Source organism: Heterocephalus glaber, unplaced genomic scaffold (genome assembly GCF_053883595.1).
Source record: "Heterocephalus glaber isolate CG9 unplaced genomic scaffold, H.glaber_assembly_v1.0 deba00001687, whole genome shotgun sequence".
Lineage (NCBI taxonomy): Eukaryota > Metazoa > Chordata > Mammalia > Rodentia > Bathyergidae > Heterocephalus > Heterocephalus glaber.
In genome coordinates this window covers 12,977,693-12,999,578 of record NW_028258412.1, presented here as the reverse complement: position 1 = coordinate 12,999,578, position 21,886 = coordinate 12,977,693, and the positions used below count along the sequence as shown (strand labels likewise).

Below are 21,886 nucleotides of genomic sequence, written 5' to 3'. Positions count from 1 at the left end.
TGGGATATAGTGTGTATATATATATATGTATATATATATAGTGCATAATAGTTCTTAAACTCTGAATTTTTACATATGTGTAGATTTGTGTGAGCACCACCTAGGTTAAGATACAGAGAGCATTTCAGTATTCCAGAAGGTCCCCTAGCTCTCCTCCTTATCAAAACCCTTACTAGGACCAGGGATTTAGCTCAGTGGTTCCGCTGCCTACCTCAAAAGCTCAAGGACCTGAGTTCGATCCCCGGTACAATTAAAAAAAAACAACCTTTACTAGAAGTAGACACTATTCTGACTTCTGTCACAATAGATTAGTTTTGCTTATTCTTGAACTTTATATCAGTATTTTACAGCATGGTTTCTTTTATATCTGGCTTATTTTGCACAACGTAATTGTAAGACTCATTCTTGTTGTTTGACATTTTCATGTCAGTTATCCTGCTACGATGTTGTCACCTTTACAGTGTTGTATTGTATGGATGTGCCACTGTTATTATCTCCGTGATGCAGACTTTTGTGGGGGGTTTTTGATTTATTATTATTATTACTTTTTGGTACCGGGGATCGAACTTGGGTCCTTGGTGCTTGCTTGTGAGGCAGGCTGCAGAACCACTGAGCTAAATCCCCGGCCCTGATTTTTTTTTTTTTTTGTACCGGGGATAGAACTCTGGACCTTGCGCTTGTGAAGCAGCCGCAGGAACCACTGAGCTAAATCTGTTCCCTAGACTTTTAGATTATTTCCAGATTTTCTTGTTATACCTATACTTTGATGCACGTTCTTGTAGTTGTCTTCATGTCTACCCATGAGTAAAATCGTATAGGTTTGGATGGCTGGCCCTGTACGGCTCATGAATGAGAGTTCTCAATTTCCCCACTGCCCACTCTTTTTTGACCTTCTGAAGGAAGAAAGGGAGTGGGTGGCACAGTGGCCCTGCTGAGGGACCAATGACTATTCTTTCTCTTTACCCTAGAGTCCCCTCATTACGCACACTGTCACCAGGGTCCTCCTTTGGCCAGCAGGGGGCGCCAGGGGCCTGCAGCGTGCGGAGAGTTTACTACCCAGCCTCCGAGTACCTGCCTCCCACCGCCCTAAAATCAACGCCCCTAACTCTTCCCCGCCTTCTTTCCCTTAATCCCAACTTCATGGCCATTTACAAATGCAGGTGGGGCCCAGACTAGTCACGTGTCCAGTAAGGAGACCCCCCCCCCCCCAACCATCCAACTCCAGAGTCCTTGCTGCGGTCCACGTGGCTGATGTCCCGCGGTGCCCGGTTTCCCGATCCCCTAAGCTTCGAGACCACCACCACCCCGCCCGCCAGTCGCTAGCCAGGTGCTGTGGGGGAGGTTAATTCGCGACTCTAAGTCCCAGCGTCCCCATCCGTGCATTAGGATGGCAGTGAAAGCGAGATTACTCGGGCACTGCGCCGGGCGCAGCAAGTGCATAGTAAACGCGGCTGAGTAAATGATTTGCTCCTGCCGCCGAGGCAGTCCCGGAGAGGACGCTGGTCCGGCCTCCGGATCCTGCACCAGGTCCGGTCCCGCGAGGGTGCAGACCTCCGCGTGGGGCAGGCAGGCGGCGGCGGCGCGCTGCCCAGCCTCTCCGCGCTGTAATTAGCGCTGGGCGGCTCCGGCTCAGCCAGCTGCTAATTACACGTCTCCTAATCAGGCCGGCGGCTGTTTGTAATCACCCGGTCCCCGCCTCGCGGCGCGGGAGACCACGAGGGAATCCGCCCCTGCGGGAGTGGAGGGCGGCGGGCTCCCCTGAGGCTGGATCCCTTGGCCGCTGGGGGGGGGGTGTCCGGGCTGTGCCCGCCCTGTGCCCGCCCTGTGCCCGCCCTGGAGCCGGGGCCGCGGGGCGGGGCTCTGGGGCCGTGTTTGGTTTCTTACCCAAACTAGCTTTAGGGGAGGAAGGGGCTGACGCTCACAGGGGAACTCACCCAGGCGTGACTGACAACCGCATAGAATCTCATCCTGTCTGTCCGATCCGGAGCTCTGTCCTTCATCGATTAGTCTACCGCCTGGATCAATGGGGCAGATGCTGTTACTGCTCTTATAGCAATTCTAGGATTCCTTGGAGTAGATCCTAAACCAGATCAAATACCTGGCAGGGTGGTTGCTGGGGCTTGAGAAACTTCCTTTGGATCCATCCTCTCCTTCCCATCCGAGAGGCCTCACCCTCACTTCTTCTCCCTTTTGTGTCTCACGCAAAACCAGAATGGCATCTCCAGCTAGGCCTTATCCCTTACTTGGAAACAGCCCATGCCACAGGCTGGGAAATCTGGAGCATTCCCTAGGTGGTGGTTGGGGCAGACGCTGACCATGCTCCCCTTAGAGCAGGAGGCTACAGGGGTGGGTCTGGTTCCCTGGGCCTCCTAGGATTGGATCAGGGTCGCTGGCTTATTCTTCACCCTATCTTCTGAACCACCATTTATTAGGCGCTCGCTATATGCCAGGCATTGCACCAACCACTTTCAGAGTTTGACTTTGTTCAGTCTTCACAACAACCCAGTGAGCTTAGGTTCTGTTTATTCTCTGAGGCACAGAAAGGGAAATAAATTGCCCCAAGAACACGGTAATTTGGGCGAATCTGTCTTATCAAATATCTATTCTCTCACTACCTATTCTCTACTCCCTGTACTGGCATGTCCAGGCCCCAGAAGGATTGTAAGGAAGGAGAACCCAATTGAGGTGCCATCCTAAGGGGCCTTTTGAGCGTCTGGATGCTGCCATAGAGGAAGATGGCAAGGCAATATTGTATCTGTTTCAGCATTTTATAAAGCAGTCACTGCTCATTAGAGGCTCCTGCTCCTCTAATCCTATCAACCAATTTCCTGTAAAAACTCTTATGGGAACAATCTAGATAAAATTAAACCCTCCATCTGCCTGGCTGGGGGCCTGGGGAGCCACCATATCCTCTGAACATCAGAGACAGAACCCTCCATCCCTCTCCTCCATGGTCCTTGTGGACCTGTTCCCTGCCCCCACCTGGTGTGAGAACCGGCTCATCCAAATATAATTAAATCCAGGACACTCCTGCTTGAGCCAGCAATTTCTGCAGCAGGTATTTATCCTGAGGTTCTTGCACTTGTGCCAAAGGATAGGTGAACAAAGATACGTCTTGCAGCATTGTGATGGCAAAAGGCCACCTCAGCGTCTATCAGAAAGGATCCCCTGTAGAGGGATCGTTATTGGACAGCTATGTGCCAGAGAATGTTCTAAATGCTTTGTACACATTCACTCATTTAATCCTCACAGTTACCCAGAAATTATTAATCCCCATTTTACAAATAGGGAACTGAAGCTCAGGAGGAATAAGTAACTTGCCCAAGCTTCATACAGCTAGAAGGTCTTATGGGGACAAGATGGATTTAGACCATGGATTTAGATCAGGGAGTTTGTGTTTGAAACAACTCTACTCTCCTACAAGGTTTCTCTGGTTTCAGTTGCATGGAAATTTCCAAAAGGTGATAGCTTCTGGTGTCACATATGGGGAGAGAAATTAAAGGTGTGAAGTAGGAAGAGGGGTTTGCTTTTTATTGTGTGCCCTTTTGTACCATTTAATTTTACCATATTGTTATATACATAATGTTTGTAACCCCCAAATTCCTGTGTTGAAATCCTATCCCCCAACATGAGGGTATGGGGGGGACCTAAGGAATGGAACCGAAACAAATGGGTTAGTTCAAAAAGATGCCCAGCCAGCTCTCCCACCCTTTCCTGCTGTGTGAGAACACAGTGAAAGACAACTGGCTGAGCCAGGAAGTGGCTCCTTGATTCTGTACATTCCAGTGTTCACAACTGTGAGCATCAGTGGTTCAGCCACCCAGCTTGTGGGGTTTTGCTGTAACAGCCTGGGCAGACAAACAGACATGTATGTATGTTAGTCTCATAAGAGGAAGTTACTGAGTCTCAGTCCCCGAAGTATGTTATCACTGATGCTTACCTCAGCTCCGGAAGTGGGAACTATCGTTAGCCCTATTTTGCAGTCGAGGGAGCTGAGCCCACTGGGACTGTAAGAGGGAACTGACTCTCAAGACACGGGTTGCTCATTCTCCTAATTCATATTATCCCCCTGGGCCTTGAGGTCTCAAGGGCAGAAAGTGATTCTAAGCATGGACTCTGGAGCCAGCTCACTTGGGTTCAAGTCCTGACTCGGAAACTTGCCCGCTGTGTGACCTTGGGGAAGTCACTTCCCTTGTCTGAACCTCAGTTTCCTTTGGTGAGGATTAAATTACTTACCTCCATGTCAAGTGCTTAGAAAAGAGCCTGCCTCACTGTGAGGACTCAAGAAATGTCAGGTATTTTTAAACCATTGTCCTGATAATGTCTTTCCCAAATGCAGGCTCCAAGCAGCTCTAGTCCTCCCCCAAGGGCCTGGCCTGGTCATCTTGTACTCCCAACTTTAATGAAGTCTGTTGGAATCAGTTCCCCCGTGTCATGCAGACATGGTGACTGTGATCAAAACTGACCACATCACCTTAGCTGGAAACTGAGGCACAGCCAAAGAGGCCTGCATGGCTAATTTCCAGGGCAAGGGTATGACAAGACAGCCTCTGGGTTCGGATGTTCCCACCACCTTCCCACCGCTCACACTTGGAGGGAGAAGGGCCTCAAAATAGCTGTTGCTTCCCCAGCATGGAGCTAGGCCAGGGACAGGAATAGACATCTGGGGGTGGCCGCTTCAGCCTCCCTCAGGACCTTCCAGGGGGGCTGGGAATGGGCAGAGGCTAGACCCCTCCCCCCAGTGTTGGGGGGTGGCGCGGCGTCCATGTGCCGTCACCTCCTGTGAAGATCCAGCCCACGGAAGGTGTTGCCCCAGCTGGGCTGGCCAGGCAGCGGGTCACCGGCCAGACGCAGCCCAAGGCCTGGACTGTTAGACGGGAGGAAGTGGCCTTCAGCCCTGGCTCCTGGCGGGATGGGTAGGTAACCGTGGCCCAGAGTGAGGTTTACATGACTGAAGTCACATAGTGGATTAGAAGCCAGATTGACAGGCCAGGCGGGCCCTGGGCCTGGAGAGGCTAAAGGTCTAAGGACTCAGCCTGCCTGCTTTGAATCCAGCCTCTATCTCCTATATCATGCATGCCCTTGGGCCTCAGTCTCCTTACCTATCGAGTGGGCACAAAACTAGTACCCACCTCCTTTAGTGGTTGTAAGGATTGAAGAGTTCCTACTTATGCTACTACTATGTGCCAATATGGTAGACATCCTTTTCTCACCAGAGTCCTCGTTCCTTCACTCCTAAGGCACTGGCTGACCATGTACTGTACTACGTGCTGGGGGGATTGCTAGGTCTCGATGACTATAACTCACAGGGCGTCAGGAAAAGACCTTGCTAACATTTCAGGTAGCCCTCTGTATGGCAGCAACTCTGCTAAGTGGTTTTCTTTTTTCTTTCTTTTTTTTTTTTTTTTTTTGAGTCAGAGTCTCACTTTGTAGTGCAGGCCTTAAACTCACTATGTAGCCCAAGCTAGCCTCGAACTCCTGGCAATCATCCTGCCACAGCCTCCCAGTGCTGGGATTACAGGTGTGCACCACCATACCCAGCTGCTAAGTGTTTTTTGCACACCTTTTTTATTCCTCAGGACCACCTATGAGGGATCATTATCATGCTCTGTTTTCCAGATGATGGGAGAAAGGATCAGAGAGGTAAAGTCACTCTTTTGGGGTCACACAGCTGGGAGCTAGCAGAGGCAGGATTTGAAAGCTGGTCTGCCTGCCTGCATAGTCCGTGCAACTAACCACGGCACAACACTGTACTGGGGAGATGGACTCATCATCATCCTGTTGTTACAGTTTAAGGTAGTGGTGGCAAACCTATGGCACGCATGCTGTTTGTTATCATTGAAAGCTCTAAAGGGTTCGCTGTCACTGGTCTAAGGGTTGGATATGAGGCGAGGTGTTGGGCACATGGAGGAAGCCACCACTCCCCTGCTTTGACATTCATCACCCCAGACCCTAGCAGTTTCTGTCTGGCCTCCGCCTGCTCCAGGTCTCCAAGTGGCCAGAACCTTTTTGGGAGAGAGGAGGGAGATGGGGAAGCGACAGTCCTCCTAGTGAGACTGGGCTGTGAGGAGGTCCCAGCCCGCACCGCAGAATGCCCTCCTGCCTTTCCGGGGATTCCCTGGGTATCTACTCACTGGGCTCTAAGGATACAAAGACTCTGTCCCTGCGCTGAAATGGCAGGGAATCCTTGTCTTGGTGAGAGAGCCAGACAAGAGCAATCCAGAGCCAGTGCTGGGATGGGGTAAGAACGGGGCAAGTGAGTGCCCAGAGGCTGAACCTACTCAGCCTGGAGCTGGTGGTGTCTAAGCTGAGGCTCAAAGGGGAAAGAGAGCTGGGGAAGAGAGGTGGAGGGAATGTTGTGAGGAGGGGAAGTGCTAACTGAAACTCAGGGGCGGAGCGGGGGTGGGAGTGCTAGGGTCACGGAGATGGCAGGGACAGGTCATTCAGGGCCTTGCTGTCCACACTGAAGGGCCGGCTTACATCTGGAGGACTGAGGAGGTGGGGGCTAGAAGGTCCCCTCTGGCTGGAGGGGAAGGTGGAGCTCAGGAGCCTGGTGGAGACGGGAAGCTGCTGCCTGGAGGGAGAAGATCTGACTGGAGTGGTGAGGACACAGGGGAGTGAGTGGCTTCTTATTCAGAGGTAGAATTGGTTACATTCTGTTGCATGATCTGCATCATGCTGGGTGGTGGTGGGGGGTACTGGGCTGGCCAGAAGACTGGTCTCGCCCGCCTGGCCTTACCCTCCATGCTCACTACTGGCTGTGTGCTTCTTTGGAGACCTCAGTTAACCCCCGAGGAGGACCTCAGCCTCTTCTTGTGGCAGTGATTTCCAATAAGCAGAAGCAGCCATCTCTTAAGGCCTGGCAGAATCCAGAAGTTCCAGAATCACGTCTGTTGTAAATGGTCAGCACCAGTCCCAAGACTGGTGTGATTCAAAGGGAGGGAAATAAGCTCTACCTCTTTTATTATGATGATTCTTCTGTGTATATATCATGTCCTATTTAGTGCCACTTAATCCATCCTAATGTTATGTAACCACTACTTCTTGCTAGTTTCAAAACTTTTTTTTTACCACTCCATACCAGTAGGCAATCAGCCCTCATTCTCTCTTCCCTCAGCCCCTCACAACCGCTAATCTGCTTTCTGTCTCTATGAATCTACCTATTCTGGACATTTCTTATAAAAGGAATCACATGATACATGGCATTCTGTGTCTGGCTTCTTTTACCTGGCATAGTAGTGTCAAAGTTCATCCAAGTGATAGGACGTATCACCACTTCATTCATATTTTATGACTGAGTAATATTCCATTGTATGTATATATGCCATAATTTGTTTATCAATTCAGCTTTGGATGGATATTTGAGTTATTTCCCATTTTGCTATTGTGAATAGTGCTGCTATGAACACTGGTGAACAAATTTCTGTTTGAGTCCCTGTTTTCACATCTTTTAGGAATGGAATTACTGTGTCATATGGTAATTCTATGTTTAACTTTTTGAGGAACCGCCAAACTGTTTTCCACAGTGACTGTACCATTTTACACTCCCACTGGTAATGTACGGGAGTGCAATGGACTGAATGTTTGTGTCTTCCTAAAATTCTTTACGGTGAAAGCTTTTTTTTCTTGAGACAGGGTCTTCATATGTACTTTGGGCTGGCCTTGCACTTACTATGTAGCCCAGGCTGGGCTCAAACTTGCAGCAGTCCTCCTCCCTCACCCTCATGAGTGCTGGGATTACAGATGTGTGCCACCACACCTGGCTGTGTGTTGAAATCTTAGCCCCTCCCATAATGCTATCAGGAGGTGGGGACTTTGGAAGGTGAATAGGTCACAAAGGTGGAACCCTCACAAATGACCTTTATAGTTTTCTTTTTTTTTTTTTTTCTGGTACTGGGGATCAAACTCAGGACTTTGCACTTGCCAGGCAAGCGCTGCACTTCTGAGTTATGTCCCCAGCTCACAAATGACCTTTATAAAGGGAGTCCCAGAGGGCCAGGGATTTAGCTCAGTGGCACCATGCCTGCCTCATAAGCGCAAGGTCCTGAATTCAATCCCCAGTACTGCAAAAAAAAGAAAAAGAAAAAAGGGAGTCCCAGAAAGCTCTGTTACGTGCTCTCTCCCTCTCCCTGTGTCCCTCTCTCCCTCTCTCTCTGCCATGTGAGGATACAGGAAGAGGTGGAGAGTCTGCAACCTAGGAAAGGACCCTCACCAGAAGCAGGCCATGCTGGCATCCTGACCTTGGACTTCCAGCCTCCAGAACTGTCAGAAAAAAAACTTGTGTGGTTTATAAGCCACCCAGCCTGTGGTACTTTGTTACTGCAGCCCTAACTGGCTAAGACAACAAAAATTCCCACTTTTTCACATCCTTGCCAATATTTGTTACCCCTCTCCCTTTCTATAAGCTTAGGCCATCCCAATGCGCTTGAGATGTATCTCATTGTGGTTTTGACTGGGAATGACCAGTACTGCTGAACATCTTTTCAGTTTGCCTTTTGGCCATTTGCGCATTTTTGGAAAAATATCTACACTTGATCTTAGCCAAAAGGCCAATTTTTTTTTGGTACCGGGGATCAAATTTGGGACCTTGTGCTTGTGAAGCAGGTGGTGGAACCACTGAGCTAAATCCCTGGCCCCTGGAAAAATATCTGTTCAGTTACTTTGCCTATTTTTAAGTTGGGTTGTTTGTCTTTTTGTTGTTGTGTTGTAAGAATTCTTTATACATCACTTCTAGGCCTTTTGACTAAGATCAAATGAGTTCTTTTCTATTTTGAATACTAAATGCTAATCAGGAGGGAGGAGATAGTGGGGAGGAGGAGAGGGAAAAGAGATGAAAAAAAAAAATTAAGGGCCGGAGATTTAGCTCAGTGGCACTGTGCCTGCCTCACAAGCGCAAAGTCCTGAGTTCGATCCTGGGTACCAATAAATAAATAAATAAATAAATAAAAAGAAATTAAGATGTGTTATGTACCAGCTCCACAAAAGGAATGTAAACATATGTACTGTAAACATGCACTGATAAAAAATTAATTTAAAGGGCTGGGGATTTAGCTCAGTGGTTTTGCCGCCTGTCCCACAAGTACAAGGACCCGAGTTCAATCTCTGGTACCAAAAAAAAATTTAAAAAAAAAAATTTTTTTTTGTATTAAATTCTTTTATTGGTACATTGTAGGTATACAACACGATTACATTTCTCAGAAAAAAAATTTAAAAAATGATAATCAGTATATGATGTGGAACTATGTCCTCCTATTCTACAGGTTATCTTTTCACTTTCTTTTTTTTTGCTTGGGTTTTTTATTTGTTTGACACAAGGTGTTGCTGTGTTGTGCAGGCTGACTTGAACTTCTGGGCTCAAGCAATCCTCCTGCCTCAGCCTCCTGAGTAGTTTAGACTATCACTTTCGCTGCCTGCCTAGCAAGCTCAAGGACCCGAATTCGATTCCCCCGTACGGGGGGGGGGGTCACACACTTTCTTGATAATGTCCTTTGCTGCACCTAAGTCTTCACTTTTCATGTAGTCCCATTAATCTCTCTCTCCTTTCTTTTCTTTCTCTCTCCTTTCTTTCCTTCCTTCCTTCCTCCCTTCCTCTTTCTCTCTTTCTTTCTTCTTTCTGTTACTGGGGATTAAACCCAGTGCTTTGTGCATGCTAGGCCAATACTTTACCAGTGAGCTACACCCGAGCCTTTACTTTTTTCTCTTGTTGCTCATGCTTTTGATGTCAAATCTAAGAATCCATACAAGTCATGAAAATTTCCCCCTTTGTTTTCTTCTAATTGTGCTCTAGTGTTAGCTCTCACATTTAGGTTGATGATCCTTTTGAGTTAGTGTTTATGTGTGGAGTGAGGTAGGGGTCCACCTTCATTCCTTTGCACATGGTTAAACTCTTACCTCTTGCTGAGAGGTCAGCACGTCCTCTTAGGCAGGAATTGTCAGGGGCCATATTTGCAATAGTCCTCTCTAGGAGATCTGGTATTAAGTAATAACTTAGGTGTGCAGAGTTGGGGAGAAGAAGAGTAGAGAGAAGGCAAGCAGGGTGACACCTGCATTTCTGAATCAAGCCACTAGGCAGCTAGGGAAACCTGGGGGAAGAGCAAGACTGAGATGAAGAAAGAATTTAATCATGGACATGTTGAGTTTGAGGTCCTTTAGGCACCCAAGCACCAAGAACACAAGGAATCGAAGAAATGATAAGTGAAGCACTAAAGGGTACCAGAACCTACTTAACAAATACTATGGAACATTTCAAACTAATACTAGCTAAGATTTATGTAGTATTAACCATGGGTCAGGTAACTTTACACTTTTTAAAAATTCGAGCTATAGTGCACAAATCTAAAACACATAAAACCACCTCTCAGATCAAGATGTAGAACAATCCCAGTCCTCAGAAAGCTCCTTCTCAGACATGTTACATTTAATTTTCACTGTGGCCCTAGGAGACATGTATAATTATGATCCCTATTTTTCAGATGAAGAAAGAGAGACTTAGAGAGGTGACACTACATTCCTAAGGTCACACAGGGATAGAATCTGAAATCTAATCTGGGCCTGTAGGACTGGGAAGGTGGAGTCCTTTCCAGAACCTTTCTGAGACCAGGGTGGGGACCCAGCATCCCCTTGCTGGTCTGGGACTGGACTGGGCCCTGGGAGCCGAGGACAGGAGTGAGGTGGTCTCGCCTCTGCTGGAGGGGGGTCCTCCTCTGTGGCCAAGGAGGATGCAGCTTTAGGGCGTGATGTAAAGAATGAGGGCGCCCCTTCCTTGACCCCATCAGGCATAGAGGTGGCCACTTGAAGGGTCAGCTGGGGAGGCCAAACAGCATGTGGGTGACTCAGCTGGGGCCACTGCCTGGCAGTTGGCTTTGCCTGAGCCTAATCAGCATGTCTCCAGGAAAACGGGCCCCATGCCTGTCAGAACTCTGGTAGACCCCTCTTGCTAAGCATCCTTCCAACCAGCAGGGAGAGTCAGGAATGTCACAGAGGACAGGAAGCTCCAGCTAAAACAAACCTCCTGCTCTTCTTTCAGCCTGTCAAGCCCCTACCTGCCTCAGGGCCTTTGCACTCAGTGTTCTCTCCATCTGGAACCTTCTGTCTCCTAGACTTTGTTGTTCTTAGCATTGTGTGTCAGCTCAAATGTCACCTCTTTAGAGGCCTCTGGATGAATTGCCCTACTTAATGCTCTCCCCACCAGCCAGATGGCCTGAGTATGACACTCAGCTCTGCCCCTTAGTAGCTGTGTGGCATCTGGCAAGTTGCTTAACCTCTCTGTGGCACAGTTCCCCAAACTGTCAAATAGGGATAATGATAACAGCACATGTCTACTACTGGGTTTGTAGTAAGGATTAAATTATTTAATATTTTTTAGTAATGCTTGGATCACAGAGATACTTTATGAAGATCTGGTTTTTATGCACATAGCACTTAACCCATTCTGAAATTATTCTGATTATTAGTTGTTTACTTGCTTTTTCTATTTGTCCCAGGTAGAAAAGCACCCCATGCCGGGTGTGGTGGAGTAGGCCTGTAATCCCAGCTCTCAGGAGGCTGAGGCAGGAAGATCATCCCAAATCTGAGATCAGCCTGGGCTGCACAGTGAGTACAAGGCCACCCTGAACTACATAGCAAGATCCTTTCTCCAAAAAACAAAACAAAGATCTGGGGATTTGGCTCAGTTGTTCCACCGCCTGCCTCGAAAGCAAAAGCAAAGCACAAGGTCCCAAGTTCAATGCCAGGTACCAAAAAAAAAAAAGGCTTCTCCAAAAACAAAACAAAAACAACAAAAAAGAATAAGAGCCCCAGGAAGCTGGTGGTTTTGTGTGTTTTGTTCACATTGTAATCCCAGAACCTTGAACAGTGCCTGGCACACAGTAGTAAACAGTGGCTGATTTACCTAGTCAGTGTATAAAGCAGGTTACAGGATTATTCTGGGTGCAGCTCCCAACAGGCCATGTGGCTCTAACTTCCTGGCCTTTGCTTTTGCTCTGCCCTCTGCCTGGAACTCTTCCCCAGAGGGAGGGACAGGGCCAGCGAGGAGAAACCTGTCTGCCACTGTCCAGCTCTCCCTCTTCTCTCTGCCTCCACCATCACCCACGCCCACGGAAGAATCTGGAGCTCTGGGGCCACAATCACCTGTTTTCACCTCATGCACTGCAACTGGGGAAACTGAGGCCCAGAGAGCAGAGAGGGCTTGGCCAAGGTCTCACAGCGAGTCCAGGGTAACTGTCCCCATTGGGCCCCACACATGCTACCCGTAGGCTGTTTCCAGTATCTGTTCTGGATCTGCCCCAGGTGCAGGGCCTGGAGAGGGGGTGGTGAGGAGCCGGGTCCTACTGCCCTACTGCTGCCCTCCTCCCTGCCCAGCTTCGTGCTGTGGGGAAGACTCAAGGCAGAAGTTTGCATACACTGATCCCTTCTTTTCAGCTACCCTCTGGGGCAGATTTGGACTTCATCCCCTTTTTCTAGAACCGACATTGAGGGTCAGTGTGGGAAAATGACCTGACCGGGTACCCACAGTCGGCGAGAAATAGATCCAAGGATTCAAATCCAAGGGGGCTGACTTCAGAGCCTCTGCTTAGAACAGGCTTCAGCTCCTGGAGCCCCTCTCCCAAGGGCCCGGGAAGACCTCTCTTTTATGTTGGCTCCATTTTCCAGGACGACAGCCCCTGGCAACCAAGAACCACATCTTTGTTTATTTTCCTCCCCAGCAGTCCCTGCCTGGAGACCCGAGGCCTTTTCAGCAGCCTCTCTCTGATGGATTTTCGGATTTTCGCATTATTCCCACCTTGATTAGTTCCAGTCTCTCCCGCAGAAGTTGGAGTTATTTTAGGGCCTTGATGGCTCCCTCCGGCTGCCCATGAGCCCCCCTGCCCAGCGGCAAACACCTCTCTCTTCCCCTGCACGCTTCATTAGGCGAGTTCTGGCTGCTGGCTTGCTTTCTGCCCCCTGCAGCTCTCGCTTCCAACTCGAGCCCCGAAACACCTGCTCTCTGGCCCCTCCTCCCCGCCCCCACTCTTGCTGAGATGGAGGATGTCAGCTCTTCTTTCCTGATTCTCGCCCCGGCCCCCCCCCCCCCGCCCCCGGCGCTGCCTCGGAACTGTGACCCTCTCCGATTTCGCGATTTTCCTTGAATGGACCAAAAACCTCGCGCACAAGTTGGTCACCAGTATTTTTGGCTAGTGTTCCCAACTCCCTGTTCCGTGGGAACTCAGTCCCCAGTGTCATCCAGCCCCGGAAAGGAGTGGTTAAAAATGCTCAAGAATAAATTTCATGGTATGCATATTTTCCTGCAGTTTATAAAAGTTCCCAAGGGGGTGCAGGATGCCCGCCCCCCAAGCCCACCACTGTATTATGTCACCGTGCGTGGGGCCGACGTCACGGGGCCCGGCGTAGGTTCTGCGGTAGCTGCCTGTTCTCTCCCTGCTCCTGGCTCGCCCGTCTTCCAGCTCTGCACGCTGCCAGGGCCGCCTGCAGGCCTAGCTTGCTTTTCAAAAATAACTCTTGAGTCTCTCACTGAGGTTGGGGCTGCTCCCTGGGTATCCTGGGCTGTGTGTTAATCCTTGCAATGCAGAACTTCCAGAGACTTCGACTCTGGCCTGGGCAGAGAAACTGATCGTCACTCTGGCTGAAGTATTTTCTGTGCTGACCCCACTGGTCCAGCACCTGTGACCTTGAAGGAGGCAGGACAGTGGAGTCTACCCAGCTGTCCACCAAGTCACGTTGTCAATCAGTCAATCAACAAGCACTCATTAGTGCCTGTTGCTTGCAGAGCATACTGCCCACTGCTGATTGGCCTTTGGTGGTTTTACATTTGCTTTTTTTTTTTTTTTTTTTGGTACCGGGGATGGAACTCGGGTCCTTGCGCTTGCACAGCAGGCAGCGAAACCACTGAGCTAAATCCCCCGCCCCCTGGTTTTTTTTTTATTGGTACATTTTAGATATACATAAGGATAGCATTCGTCATAGGGAATTGTGCCTGTAATGATATATCTTCTTTTTTTCCCCATTCCCCTCCCATCCTTTCAACCCCCTCCCCCTCCTTATTTACTAAACCTTTGTTTCCATTTTTTCCTTCTAATTTCTTTTTTTCTTGTCCCTTCCTTCCTGCTCCCTCCCCCCTCCCTTGTTCCCTTTCTCATTTGAACATTTTCTTCCCATTTCCTAATGTCTGTTATACATCTTGGTCCTTATTTCCACTTTCAGTTTCTCACACCAGAGAACCAATGCAGTATTTAAACACGTGTGTCTGATTTATTTCACTTAAGAGTAAAGTCTCAAGGTGCATCCATTTAGCTAGAAATGTCTCAAGCTTGTCCTTCTTTATGGCAGAGTAGTACTCCATTGTATAAAAAAACCCACATCTTTATCCATTTATTGGTTGATGGACATTTGGGCTGTTTCTAAGATTAAGCTTCACAAACTGTGCCACTATAAATATGGGTGTGCATATATCACTGTGGTAAGGTGCTTTTAATTCTTTTGGGAAGATACCAATAAGGTGAATAGCTGGGTCAAATGGAACCTCTGGTTTTAGTTTTTTGAGGAATCTTCACATTGATTTCCACAGTGGTTGCACCAGTCTCCACTAACTCCAACAGTGGAGAACAGTTCTTTTTTCCCCATAGCCCTGCCAGCATTTGTTACTGATTTCTCTCTTTCTTTCTTTTTTTTTTTGGTACCAGGGATTGAACGCAGGACCTTGTGCTTTCAAGGCAGGTGACGAAACCACTGAGCTAAATCCTCAGCCGGGTTGATTTCTTGATAGCAGCCGTTCTTTCTGGAGTGAGATAGAATACCAGCTTTGTTTTAATTAGCATCTCTCAAATGACCAGTGTTGTTGAATATTTTTTCATATATTTATTTGCCATTTTTTTCCTTTTCATCTGAGAAGTATGTATTCATTTCAGATGCCCTTTTTTGGATTGGGTCTTTAAACTTTTTGGGAGGGGTGTCTGATTTTTTTGAGCTCTTTATGTATTCTAGATATTAGTCCTTTGTCGTAGCAACAGCTGGCAAATATTTCTTCCTACACTGTGGGTTGTCTCTTCACTCTGTTGGTGGTTTCTTTTGCTGTGCAAAAACTTTTTAATAAGATGAGGTCCCACCTTGCCAGGGATTTAGCTCAGTGGTTCTGCTGCCTGCCTTGAAAGCGCAAGGTCCCGAAGTTGGATCCCTGGTACCAAAAAAAAAAAAAAGATGAGATCCCAGTGTTGATTCTTCATGATATTTCTTGTGGGATCAGGGTTTTGTTCATAAAGTCTTTGTCTACACCAATGTCTTTAAGAGCTCTACCTATTCTATCTCCCAGCAGACTTAGTGTTTCTGTTTTAATATTTAGATCTTTGATCCATTTTGATTTGAGTTTAATGCATGGTGAAAGATAGAAGTTTTAATCTTCAGCATGTGGAAAGCCAGTTTTTCCAGCACCACTTATTAAAGAGGCTCTCTTTCTCCCAGTGAAGGTGTTTGGCTCCTTTGTCAAAGATAAGGTGACAGAGTGTGTTTGGAGTTGTTTCTGCATCTTCTAATCTGTTCCATTGATCCTTGGGTCTGTTTTTTGGCCAGTTCCATGATGTTTTTATCACAGTAGCTTTGTAGTATAATTTCAAGTCAGGGATTGTGATGCCTCCTGCTTTGCCTTTGTTGCCCAGAATTGCTTTTGCTATTCTAGGTCTCTTCTGGTTCCAAATGAATTTTAGGATTGTTTTTTCTTTTTTCTCGATTGAATTCAGGACCTTGTGCTTGCAAGGCAGGCCGCGGAACCACTGAGCTAAATCCTTGGCCCCTGCTGTTAGAATTTTGATTGGGATTGAATTAAATCTGTATAACAATTTTGGAAGTATGGCCATTTTCATTATATTGGTTCTTCCTCCAAGAACAAGGGCTGTCTTTCCATTTTCTGACATCCTATTCAATCTCCTTTTTTGGAGTACTGTAGTTTTCAATGTAAAAGTCTTTTACTCCCTTTGTTAGATTGATTCCTAGGTATTTCATTTTTAGGGATGCTATTGATTTTTGAGGGTTGACTTTGTATCCAGCTATCCTACTGAATTTGGTTTGTTTCCAGAACTATACTGAATAAAAGTGGTGACAATGGACATCCTTGTCTTGTTTCTGATTTTAGAATGAAAACTTTCAGTTTTTGTCCATTTAGTATGATGTTGGCTGTTGGTTTGTCATCGATGGCTTTTATCAGATTGAGATAAAGGTCATGTATTCCAATTTTCTGTAGGGTTTTTATTATGAATGGGTGTTGGACTTGTCAAACTCTTTTTGTGCATCTATTGAGATGATCATATCATTTTGTCCTTGGCTCTGTTAATGTAGTGTATTACATTTATTGATTTGTGTATTTTGAACCATCCCTGTATCCTGGGATGAAACATACTTGGTCATGTTGCATAATCTTGATGATTTGCTTCATTCTGTTTGCCAGTATCTTATTGAGTGTTTTTGCATATATGTTCATTAGGGAGATTGGCCTTTAGTTCTCTTTTTCGGTTGGATCCTTTTCTGATCTTGGTATCAGAGTAATGCTTGCTTCCAGGAATGAATGTGGGAGTATTGCTTCCCTTTCAAATTCATTAAAGAGTTTGAGAAGTAGTAGCATTAGGTCTTCTCTAAATTTCTTATAGAATTCAGCAGTGAATCCATCAGGGCCTGGGCTTTTCTTTGTTAGTAGGTTTTTGTTGGGTTTTTTTGGTACTGAGGATCGAACTCAGGACCTTGTGCTTGCCAGGCAGGCAGCGTGTTGGTAGGTTTTTATTTACATATTCAATTTCATTGACTGATATTGATTTATTCAGAATTTTTTTATCTTCTTGATTCAGCTTTGGTAATGCGTATGTATCTAGAAATCTGTCCATTTCTTGTGTTTTCCATTTTATTAGATGCTGCTTTTTTTCTTTTCTTTTCTTTTTTCCAGTACTGGGGATTGAACTCAGGACCTTGTGTTTGCCAGGCAGGCACAGTACCACTGAGCTACATCCCTGGCCCTCTTTCCTAGAAGTTTTATGGGTTAAGTTTTTACATTTAGGTCTCTGATCCACGTTAACTTTTTTGTTTTTGTTTTTGTTTTGTTTTGTTTTGAGGTGGGGTCTATGTAGTTCAGGGTGGTCTTCAACTCACTGAGTTGCCCAAGCTGGCCTTGAACTTGCAGTGATCCTCCTGCCTCAGCTTCCTTCCTGAGTGCTGGAATGATAGGTGTGTGCTACCACACATTTCTGAAGTTAACTTTTTATCTATAATATAAGGTAGGGATCTTGATTGATTGTTTTTTGTCCATGCAGATATGTTTCGTTGCCAGCCTCCTCTCCTCACTGAATCATCTTGACATCTTTGTCAAACTCAATTGATTGTATGTATGGGGATCTATTTTTGGACTCTCTGTTCTGTTTCATTGATCTCTGTGTCTGTCCTTGGGCTAATACCACATTGTTTTGATTACTGGAGATTTAAAGTGAGTCTCAAAATCAAGTAGCATAAATGTTCTAACATTCTGCTTTTCAAAATTGTTTTGGCTATTCTAATTTGTTTGCATTTCTATATGCAATTTAGAATGTATTTGATAATTTCTACCAGAAATCCTGCTGGAATTTTCATCAGGATTATGTTAAATCTATAGATTTGTAGAACTGACATTTAAGATATAAACCTGGTATATATCTTCCTCTATTTAGATCTTTTTAAATTTTTCTCAGCAAAATTTTGAAGTTGTTTTCAGTTTATAAATCCTGCACATTTTGTTAAATGTATGCCTAAGTATATTTTGGGTTTTTTATACTATCATGTGTTGATACATTTAATTCTCCAATTATTCATTGCTAGTGTAAATACGTTATGATATATTGACTTTGGATCTTTTGTGCTAAGTAAAAGCATCAGTTCTAATAGTTTTTGTCCATTGTAAATTCCTTAGTATTTTCTATGTTCATCTTGTTTCCCCACTTCTTTTTTGCCTTCTTTCTGGCTAGGACCTCAGTATAGTGTTGCACGGAAATGGTGAGAGCTGATGTTTTTGCCTTATTCTCAGGCTTAGGGAGAACAATGTTTAAGTGTTTAGACATTAAAAATGTTAGCTGTAGGTATTTTGAAGCTGCCTTTAACAGGCTGAAGAAATTCCCTTCCATTCTTACACTGCTGGGGTTTGTTTTGAAATCATGACTATGTGGTAATTTTATCAAATACTTTTTCACATCAGTTAATAGGACCATGAAGTAATCCTACACTCTTTAAAACTTGAGGTGAGACTCATATAACATACAGTTAACCATTTAAAAGTGAACAGTTCAATTGCGTTATACAGGCATCACCTCTATCTAGTTCAAAAATATCTAGGACTAGGGATCTGGCTTTCGATTTGCCTCGAAAGCACAAGGTCCCAAGTTCGATCCCCGATCCCCCCCCAAAAAAAATCTTCACACCCCAAAAGGAAACTCCATTCCCATGAAGCAGTTACTTCCCATTTTTTTCTCCCCTCAGCCTCGAGGCAGCTCTCATCTGCACTCTCTTTCTGAGGATTTGCCTATTGTGGACACCTCATGTAAATGGAATTAATAGTATGTGACCTTTTGCATCTGCCTTCTTTCACTTAGGATAATGTTTTTGAGATTTATGAATGTTGTAGCATGCATGTATCAGAACTTCATTCATTTTCGTGGCTGAATACTATTCCATCGCTATATAATATACCATTATTTATTTACCCAGATACATTCTCTTGGGAGAGGAATTTGTGCCCATGCTGTTCCACTGAGCTATACTCCCAGTCCCTCACTATTCTATCCTATGCTCCCTCCCTACATGCCAGGTATAAACAAAAGGAGTTTGTTTCCTCTGGAATTTAGTACTCCTTGTGACAATTACACTATGTGATTGAAAAATACAGAGACACTGGGTGTGGTGGCACATGCCTATAATCCCAGCATGCCTGTAATCCCAGGCTGAGGCAGGAGGATCAGTTTGAGTTCCAGGCCAGCATAGGCCTGGACTATAGCGAGACCTTGTCTCAAAAAAAAGAAGGAAAGGGGCCAGGGATTTAGCTCAGTGGTTTCGCCACCTGCTGCACAAGCGCAAGGACCCGAGTTTGATCCCTGGTACCAAAAAAAAAAGAAGGGAAGAAAAATACAGAGAATGATTAAAATTTGTAACAATAAAAGACATTTCCACTAAACCCCCTCCAACACCCTACCTCACTTCAAATATACTTATCCCATTGTTCTTGCCACTTTCTGAAGTTGTTCTGGAAATCCTCTTTCTTGAGTGTCTTTAGTTGCACTGTTGTTGCTGCCTCCATGTCCTGAATCCATTCAAAACATTTACTCTTCATCGTCATTTTGACTTTGAAGAAGAGCCAGAAGTCACATAGTGGGTGAATAAGATGAATGAGGAAACACCATAATGCTTTTACAAGCCTGCCTTTGCACTGGATGATACTGGCAGCAACATTCACCGTATTTTTTATCACACCTCATAAAGACACTCATGAAAGAGGATTTCCAGAATTGCTTCAGAAAGTGGCAAAAATATGGGATAAGTGTCTTAAAAGGGAGTATTTTGAGGGTGATTAATGGCAAGGTGCCTCTTACTATAAGGGTCTCATTACATAGTTCAGACTGGCCATGGACTCACTATGTAGCCCAGGCTGGCCTTGAACTGGCAGCGATCCTCCTGCATCAGCCTCCAGAGTGCTAGGACTACAGGCGTGCAGCACCATGCCCAGCTGTAATAAATTTTTATAATTTAAACATTGACCTTATTTTATGATCACCCCCTTGTACATATGTCTATCTCCCATCAGAGTGGGGTCCTGTCAGGTCTTCATGGCACCACTGAGTAGCCCAGGGCTGTTAGGTCAACAGAGAAGTTGGGTTTTTTGGTACCAGAAATTGAACTCAGGGCCTCGTGCTTACCAGGCCAACAGAGGAGTTTTACTCTGGGAAGGCTTCTGGGAGGAAGCAGCTTTTGAGTGGTGCCTTGAATTACGAAGCCCAACAGTTTGATTAAGTGCTGAATAACAATACCCACTGTTTACCAAGCACACTCAAGACTCAGGCACTAGAGTGAGCACATGAAACACCCCGCTCCCAGCATCCTGCTAGTGAGGCCAGAGGAGAGGCTGGATTTGAACCCAGCCCCACACCAGTGCCTCATGCCTGCTTTATGCTGCCTCTCTGGGCCTGGTTCCAGATTAGGACTGGAAAGCCAAGTGTGGCAGTGTAAGCCTGTAAATCCCAGCACTCTAGAAGGCTGAGACAGGAGGACTGCAAATTCAAGCCCAACCCCGGGCAACTTAGTGAGATTCTATCTCAAAAAAGTGGGCCTGGGGATGTTGCTCAGTGTGAAGGTCCTGCGTTCAATCCCCAGTACAGGGGGAAAAGAAACGAACAGATTAGATAGGGCCTGACGCTTTCTACTCCGTACACTTTCTCCTTTGCCTCTCTTCTTCTGGGGACATCTGTATGGGACTAGAGAGTGGCAGAATGACAGGCAACTCGTGGCAAAGCTCGGACTTGGGATACCCTGACGTGGTGGGAACGACTCCTCGCCTCCCATCCCTGCAGGTTCTTCGGATTTGGGTGTGACCTGGGCATCCAGGGGGTGGTCCTTGGAAGCCCCCTCCCCATCTGCCCCAAACCCCTGGCTCCCCCTCCTTCCTAGCCTCTCTAGCTCATTGGGCTCTGCCGGAATCTGTGGGGAAAGGAGCAGGATTTCGGCTAAATATAAACCAGGCTGTTCCAGTTTCCAAATAGAACAAAGGAGCAGGGTGTTAAGTTGATTTTTATAAATAAAGAGAGAGGGAGTGAGAGAATATTTTTTCGAGATGTTTAATAAAATCGCCTTGTGAGAGAGGCAGGAAAATCACTGGGCTGTGGTGGGAGGGTTTGGAGGAGGAAGGGGAGGGGAAGAGACGGAATGGGGGATGCTTCCTTCTTCCTGCTGGGATCTGAGTCCTTTTCCTCCATCCAGGGAGGGGCCAGGGAGGGACGGCGGTAAAGGACAGAGTCGGGGGACAGGAGGGTCCCTGCGAGGAGGAGGAGCGCAGGGGAGGCTCACACGCATCCCAGTCGCTACACGTTGAGCGCCCGCTGCGTGCCAAGTCTGCAGCTTCTCACCGAACCGGCGCGCTGGGAATTCTCATCTGTCGCCCTGTGATTTTCCCGGCCCCTGCCCTGCGCTGCTCTCTGACCCCATCTCCTCCCTCTCCCACCCTCTGCTGCCCGTACCCCGGCTCCACACACTAAGCCCTTCTATTCTCAGGCCTTTGTCCCTCCAGGTCTCCCAGCCAGCCCCTTCCCATCAGCAAGGCTTTAGAGTAAATGTCACTTTCTCCTGGTGACCTTACGGAAAACACAGCCCATCTCCACCGCCGCCACAGTCACCGTCACACTCCGTGGTTTCATCTCCTTCACTGACATAGCACTTCGGAAATTACTGGCTTGCTTGTTTATTATGTCTCTCTGCTCTCCCCACCAAAACAGAAGCCACATAATGACAGCGACTTGGTCTTACCTACTGCAGTGCCACCAGGACCCAGAGCCGAGCCTGGCACATGGTAGCCGTCCTTAGTATGTATTTGCCATGTGAATGAGGCTCAGAGAGGTAAAGTGACTTGCCCAAGGTCACACAGCAGCTAGGAAATGATAGAGCCAGGAGGGTGCCCAAATTCAGCTGACCCTCAAATGTATGCCTTTGCTGCTACTTCACAAGGCTTCCAGTGTCACGGAGGAGGGGACTTTAAGGGGATCTGTCTGTCTGGAACCTGAGGATCAGAGACAACGAGCAGGCACTACCCTGGAATATCGAAGGAGGGTGGTGAATGGAGCTAAAGTGTTACCATCACCTTCATCCTTAAATAATGTGTGTAACAGCAACAACAGAAATAATGTGT

General features: G+C 46.7%; 1 protein-coding gene across 2 annotated transcripts in view; it reads left to right on the top strand.

The window, feature by feature from the left end:
* The window catches only part of Cabp1 (calcium binding protein 1), a 60,915-nt gene that overhangs the window by 1,983 nt on the left and 37,046 nt on the right, over positions 1 to 21,886 (top strand). The window contains exon 2 of one of the 2 annotated variants that reach the window (XM_087198360.1): positions 11,484 to 11,592. The gene's annotated coding sequence lies outside the window, so the exon portion shown is untranslated. The remainder of the gene's footprint in view (positions 1 to 11,483; positions 11,593 to 21,886) is intronic. The other variant, XM_087198361.1, reaches the window with a different exon arrangement.